Source organism: Coregonus lavaretus, assembly GCF_964263955.1.
Source record: "Coregonus lavaretus genome assembly, contig: HAP1_SCAFFOLD_1314, whole genome shotgun sequence".
In the NCBI taxonomy this organism is placed as follows: Eukaryota; Metazoa; Chordata; class Actinopteri; order Salmoniformes; family Salmonidae; genus Coregonus; species Coregonus lavaretus.
Genome location: NW_028162272.1, coordinates 70,763 through 78,022, shown reverse-complemented (window position 1 = coordinate 78,022; position 7,260 = coordinate 70,763).

The window sequence follows — 7,260 nt, the reverse complement described above, 5'->3', positions numbered from 1 at the left end:
CAATCGTTTTTCCACCATTCATTTTTCCCATAGGGGATTATAGATCAACTTAAAGTAAGGGCTGTGTTTCCTGTAGGCTTACTCTGGCGTGATATTTTGTTAACCGTGTAAATCGCTCACCGAAAAGGTGATTTTTATCAATATATTCGCCTATATTTACCCCCCCCCCAAAATGAAACGCTAATGTGGTTATCATAAAGAACTACAAATGCTATGATCTGGACGAGACTGCCGGCAAAGGTAAGAATCTCTGGATTAACTATATAATGTTAGCTAAATGTAGTAATTAATAAATACTATATATATATATATATATATATATATATATATATATATATATATATATATATATATATATATATATAATACTGATCAAATTGGCTACATTCTATGAATTACATTCTGTGATTTGTCTTGTGCAAGTTTGAAATTGACACAATACCTGTTAGCAAAGGTGTCAGCTAGAGATGACGTGAAGGAGCTTTGTAGTTTGGCATGATGTCTACTTTGATGCTAATTAGCATTTTAGAACCTGAAAGTAAATAGAGCTGAATATATTGATAAAAAATCACCTTGTCCGAGAGAGATTTACATGGTTATCAAAACCATCACTCCAGGGTAAGCCTACACAAAACACAGCCCTTATTTTAAGTGTTACTAAAATCCCCTATGGGAAAAATAAATGGGGGAAAACGATTGGAGCCATTTCCCTGTTTGACCGCTAGGTTTTATGGGTATTATGACACCTCCACTGTGGGTCCTCTATTAGCAACCCATGATAGTTGTTGCATCTTTAAATCCCCCCTCTTTCTAACGGATATTTCCATCTCTGTCCATGAAACCCCATGCATGTGCAGTGTGCGTTTTAGAACGGTGTTTTCCGGCAAATTTCATTTTGGATCGTTCACATGTAGGCCCTACTGCGTACATTATGAAGAAATAATCGTTTATCAACATTTTAAGCTAAACATTTCCGATCTGTTCCATCGGCCTTATTAATTTGATACACCGTATACCTCCACTACGTTACTGTGATCCGTATCAGTGGGGATTAAGGAGGGAGTCCACTCGATGCCCACTGAAAAATACCTCCACTACGTTACTGTGATCCGTATCAGTGGGGATTAAGAAGGGAGTCCACTCGATGCCCGCTGAAAAATACCTCCACTACGTTACTGTGATCCGTATCAGTGGGGATTAAGGAGGGAGTACACTCGATGCCCACTGAAAAATACCTCCACTACGTTACTGTGATCCGTATCAGTGGGGATTAAGGAGGGAGTCCACTCGATGCCCGCTGAAAAATAGCTCCACTACGTTACTGTGATCCGTATCAGTGGGGATTAAGAAGGGAGTCCACTCGATGCCCACTGAAAAATACCTCCACTACGTTACTGTGATCCGTATCAGTGGGGATTAAGAAGGGAGTCCACTCGATGCCCACTGAAAAATAAGTGGGTGTACGGCGTATACCACCCACTACACCAACGAGTTTACACAAATATAGTGTCATAGCTCTTATTGAAGGACACTGAAACCACTGTGAAATGGGACACAATAAGCTCACCAGTTACTTTACTGACTGTATTGTCCCCGTGCAGTATCATGTACGTTTTAGTCATTTAGCAGACGCTCTTATCCAGAGCGACTTACAGGAGCAATTAGGGTTAAGTGCCTTGCTCAAGGGCACATCGGCAGATTTTTCACCTAGTCGGCTCGGGGATTAGAATCAGCGACCTTTCGGTTACTGGCACAACGCTCTTAACCACTAAGCTACCTGCCGCCCCAATGTACACGTTTGAAGTGGAGTTAAAATACAGTTATAACTACAAATTGACAATACAAAATGCATAAGTTACATACAGTGTATACCGATGAAAGAGACTATGTCACGCCCTGACTCTGGGGACTCTTATTTGTTGAGCCAGGGTGTGATTTTCAATGTTTGTGATCTAGGTTTTCTAGATCTATGTTGGCCGGTGTGGTTCCCAATCAGAGGCGGCTGTCGCTCGTTGTCTCTGATTGGGGACCATACTTAGGCAGCATATTGGCACTAGTGGGTTGTGGGATCTTGTTCCATGTTGTTTGTGTACCTTGGACTTCACGTTTCGTTGTTGTGTGTTATAGTCAAATAAACATGTATGCATATCACGCTGCGCCTTGGTCTGACCCGTTCATGAACGAACGTGACAGACTAGCCTGCTGGTCTTACTGTGTGGATAGGAACATTAACCCCAGCTGTTTAGGAGGGATATCACACCTGGTATAAATGTCTAGTTGTGTTTTTCCTGGCTTGCTGTGGTGATAATCCTTCTCAGCAAAACATTTTCTGGCTGACAGTGGCATTACCAAACCAACAAACAATACAAAAAGTTAAAATACTCTCAACGAAAGATTTGTAAAACAGTGTCAGTATAGTCCAGTCAACATTTTAAAAAATCCCAGCTTTTTTGAGGAAGTACAGTCTCTGTTGACTCTTTTTGTAGATCAGGTCTGTACATTTACTCCACTGAAGCTTATCGTCCAAGAGGACACCCAGATATTTGTATTCCTCAACAATCTCTATGTTCTGACTAAAAGATGTTGCAGAGAGTGGGTGTTGTTCGTTCCTGGTACTCCCGAGTGGCGCAGTGGTCTAAGGCACTGCATCGCAGTGCTAACTGTGCCACTAGAGATCCTGGTTCGAATCCAGGCTCTGTCGCAGCCGGCCGCGACCGGGAGACTCATGGGCGGCGCACAATTGGCCCAGCGTCATCCAGGGTAGGGTAGGGGAGGGAATGGCCGGCAGGGATGTAGCTCAGTTGATAGAGCATGGCGTTTGCAACGCCAGGGTTGTGGGTTTGATTCCCACGGGGGGCCAGTATTTACTAACTGTAAGTCGCTCTGGATAAGAGCGTCCGCTAAATGACGTAAAATGAAGTCTATGCACATCTTGTTGGTATTGAGGACCAAGTGTGATTCGTCACACCACTCTACACAGTCGTTTAGGACGGGGCCATGGTGTTGCTCGTCACCATGCAACAGGCTGATCAGGGCAGTGTCATCTGCTAACCTGACGAGGTGTCTGTCAGGATGGGAACTAGGTGTCTGTCAGGATGGGAACTTGGTGTCTGTCAGGATGGGAACGAGGTGTCTGTCAGGATGGGAACTTGGTGTCTGTCAGGATGGGAACGAGGTGTCTGTCAGGATGGGAACTTGGTGTCTGTCAGGATGGGAACGAGGTGTCTGTCAGGATGGGAATGAGGTGTCTGTCAGGATGGGAACTTGGTGTCTGTCAGGATGGGAATGAGGTGTCTGTCAGGATGGGAACCTGACGAGGTGTCTGTCAGGATGGGAACTAGGTGTCTGTCAGGATGGGAACCTGACGAGGTGTCTGTCAGGATGGGAACGAGGTGTCTGTCAGGATGGGAACCTGACGAGGTGTCTGTCAGGATGGGAACTAGGTGTCTGTCAGAATGGGAACTAGGTGTCTGTCAGGATGGGAACTAGGTGTCTGTCAGGATGGGAACCTGACGAGGTGTCTGTCAGGATGGGAACTTGACGAGGTGTCTGTCAGGATGGGAACCTGACGAGGTGTCTGTCAGGATGGGAACGAGGTGTCTGTCAGGATGGGAACTAGGTGTCTGTCAGGATGGGAACTAGGTGTCTGTCAGGATGGGAACTAGGTGTCTGTCAGGATGGGAACCTGACGAGGTGTCTGTCAGGATGGGAACGAGGTGTCTGTCAGGATGGGAACTTGACGAGGTGTCTGTCAGGATGGGAACCTGATGAGGTGTCTGTCAGGATGGGAACGAGGTGTCTGTCAGGATGGGAACTAGGTGTCTGTCAGGATGGGAACTAGGTGTCTGTCAGGATGGGAACTAGGTGTCTGTCAGGATGGGAACTAGGTGTCTGTCAGGATGGGAACTGGTACAACTGTTGGTGTACAAGATGTACAGGAGATGGGACAAAACACCTCCCTGTGGGGAGCCTGTTGTCTGACACGTGGGGACCCCCCTTTGACCCCGCTGTGACCTCTGGCTCAGGAAGTCCAGCAGCCACAAAACCAGCCCCCCCCCCCCCCCCCATCTAAGGAGGAGTCCCTTATGAGTCTCCGTGGCAGAATGTAAGGCTGGATTGTGTTGAAGGTAGAAGAAAAGTCAACAAAAAGAACCCTGAAATGGGATTTGGCGCCCTCTAGATGTCTATAGACCATGTTGAGGAGAGGAAGAATGGCATCAACTCCTCTGCTGGGCTGATACGCAAACTGAAAAGGGTCGAGGAACTGCTGGGTGGCGCTGAGAATATGACTTCTCACAATTTTCTCAAAGCATTTCATTACTAAGGATGTCAAGTCATTCATCACAGAGGGATTAGATGCTTTAGGAATGGGTGTAATTGTTAAGTTTGTCCACAACACTGGCAGGTGTTGCTGGTCGAAGGAGGATTGGAAAATGTTTGTAAAAACACCAGCTATCAATACGTACAATGGGCTGACTGGGGAGGTGATTTCCCACAGTCAAAGTCCCGCAATAAGAGCTAAGAAATTAATATTTGTATAAACTCACAGTTGTGTTCTGTGGTTGTCACTGAGTAGACTGATATCCCGTGTCATTGATCCACCATCCACAGGTAAGGCTGCGCAGTGAAATAGAAGGATGCCCCCGATGCCATTCTGAAGTCTAATACATCCACAGTGCGATTTTTTTTGTTGGTCAAATTCACTAATTATTGTCTGTTGTTGAATTTATATAACAACATTCCACTTTTTTTTTTAAATTATTTGTTATTATCTAGTCTAAATATGGCATGATTCCACTCTTTGTATCCATTTGCATCACTTTCAATTATGAACTTTTATTTTGAAGGGAAACCGCAAATTCCACTGTTGCATCTAATCCTTATTGTAGCTAGCTAAGACCAGAGGTATTGACTTCACGGAGACTACTAGACCGAGGCGCATGTTGCAGAATTCTGGAAATACCCTAGTCAGAACTAGTACACTCGGAAATGTCTGACTTGCTGATTCGTTGAAGGTGGCATGTGTATAACTACAACCAGTTAGCAAGCCTGACATTTTCGAGTTCCTAATTCTGACTAGAACTTGAAAGGAGGCATTAGAAAGCAGTGAGGTGATGGTGAGGTGACATCCTACCAGTGGAGGCTGGTGGGAGGAGCTATAGGAGGATGGGCTCTGTGTAATGGGCTGGAATGGTATCTATGGAACGGAGTCAGACATGTGGTTTCCATATGTTTGATGTGTATGATACGTTAACATTAATTCCATTCCATCCATTACAATGAGTCCGTCCTCCTATAGCTCCTCCCACCAGCCTCCACTGCAGTTTACTGTAGTGGAATTATGACAAAAAATCTGAAACACAGTTGGTTACATAACTATTGTATTAGGTGGCTACTTTGCGTAACATTTTGGCGTTTCCCACTTTACTTGATACAGGTTATCTCGTGAGAAGGAGGCCTACAATCAGCTGCAGCAACCACCAACCATTATTCAGCCAGGGCATAAAAGTGACACATTTGTCTAAAGGGCAATGGCCGTTTCTTCTCACTCCAGTATTATGAACGGTGAGTCATCGTGACAGGGCCACTACTAGTAAAAATGTCACCGGTAACACTCAAGTATGTCCACTGGATGGCGACATCACACCAGGAAAACAAATGGGAACCTTGAACACAGACCAAGGCAATCGATCAAACCCCGTTACCAGGGTTACAGGATGACACCACTGTGATGTTTAGACAGTGCAGTAGCATTGATAACTGTTTACGACAAGACCAACCTAATTCCACAACACATGGTGGATCCAGAGTGCTATAGTTTATGGCAGTCAGTCAACCACTGAATGTGTGCGCGAGCCATGCAAAGCTTCTAGATAAATGATAATCAACTCAATCTGTCTGGACATTTCTCTATTATTCATATTGAATATATTGAATATTACACATCCTCCTCCCTCCTCTTCCTCATCTTCCTCCTCCCCCTCCTATGTGAGAGAGAGAGAGAGAGAGCGAGAGAGAGAGAGAGAGAGAGAGAGAGAGAATGTGTGTGTGTGTGTGTATGAGTGTTTTGATACACTTTTGCATAATATGATTTTTGAGCCAGTTGTAAATGCTGTGTTCGGTAGCGTGTCTGTTGATGACTGAATCATCGTCCAGCAACACAGATGCTGCCTGCCTGGTAGTCATTTCACCTGTGAATAACTATTTGAAATTGCTGAACATACAAGTTGTATCTGAACCCACATATCTGTCAAATGGCAGCCGAACAAGACTAAACTATACTGAACAAAAATATAAACACAACATGCAACAATTTAAAAGATTTTGCTGAGTTACAGTTCATGTAAGAAAATCCGTGAATTTAAATAAATAAATGAGGCCCTAATCTATCTTCACATGACTGGGAATATAGATATGCATCTGTTGGTCCCAGATATCATAAATAAATGATAGGGCCGTAGATCAGAAAACCAGTCAGTATCTGGTGTGACCACCATTTACGTAATGCAGCGCGACACATCTCCTTCGCATAGAGTTGATTAGGCTGTTGAATGTACCCTGTGGAATGTTGTTCCACTCCTCTTCAATAGCTGTGCGAAGTTGCTGAATATTGGCAGGAACTGGAACACAATGTCGTACAAGTCGATCCAGAGCATCCCAAACATGCTCAATGGGTGATATGTCTGGTGTGTATGCAGGCCATGGAAGAACTGGGACATTTTCAGCTTCCAGGAATTGTGTACAGATCCTTGCAACATGGGGCCGTGCATTATCATGCTGAAACATGAGGTGATGGTGGCGGATGAATGGCACGACAATGGGCCTCAGGGTCTCGTCACGGTATCTCTGTGCATTCAAATGGCCATTGATAAAAGGCAATTGTGTTCGTTGTCCGTAGCGTATGCCTGCCCATACCATAACCCCACCACCACCATGGGGCACTCTGTTCACAGCGTTGACATCAGCAAACCGCTCGCACACACGATGCCATAAACGCTGTCTGCCATCTGCCCGGTACAGTTGAAACCAGGATTCATCCATACAAAGCACAGTTGTCCAGCATGCCAGCGGCCATCGAAGGTGAGCATTTGCCCACTGAAGTCGGTTACGACGCCGAACTTCAGTCAGGTCAAGACCCTGGCGAGGATGACGAGCACGCAGATGGGCTTCCCTGAGACGGTTTCTGACAGTTTGTGCAGAAATTCTTTGGTTGTGCAAATCCACAGTTTCATCAGCTGTCCGGGTGATTGGTCTCAAATG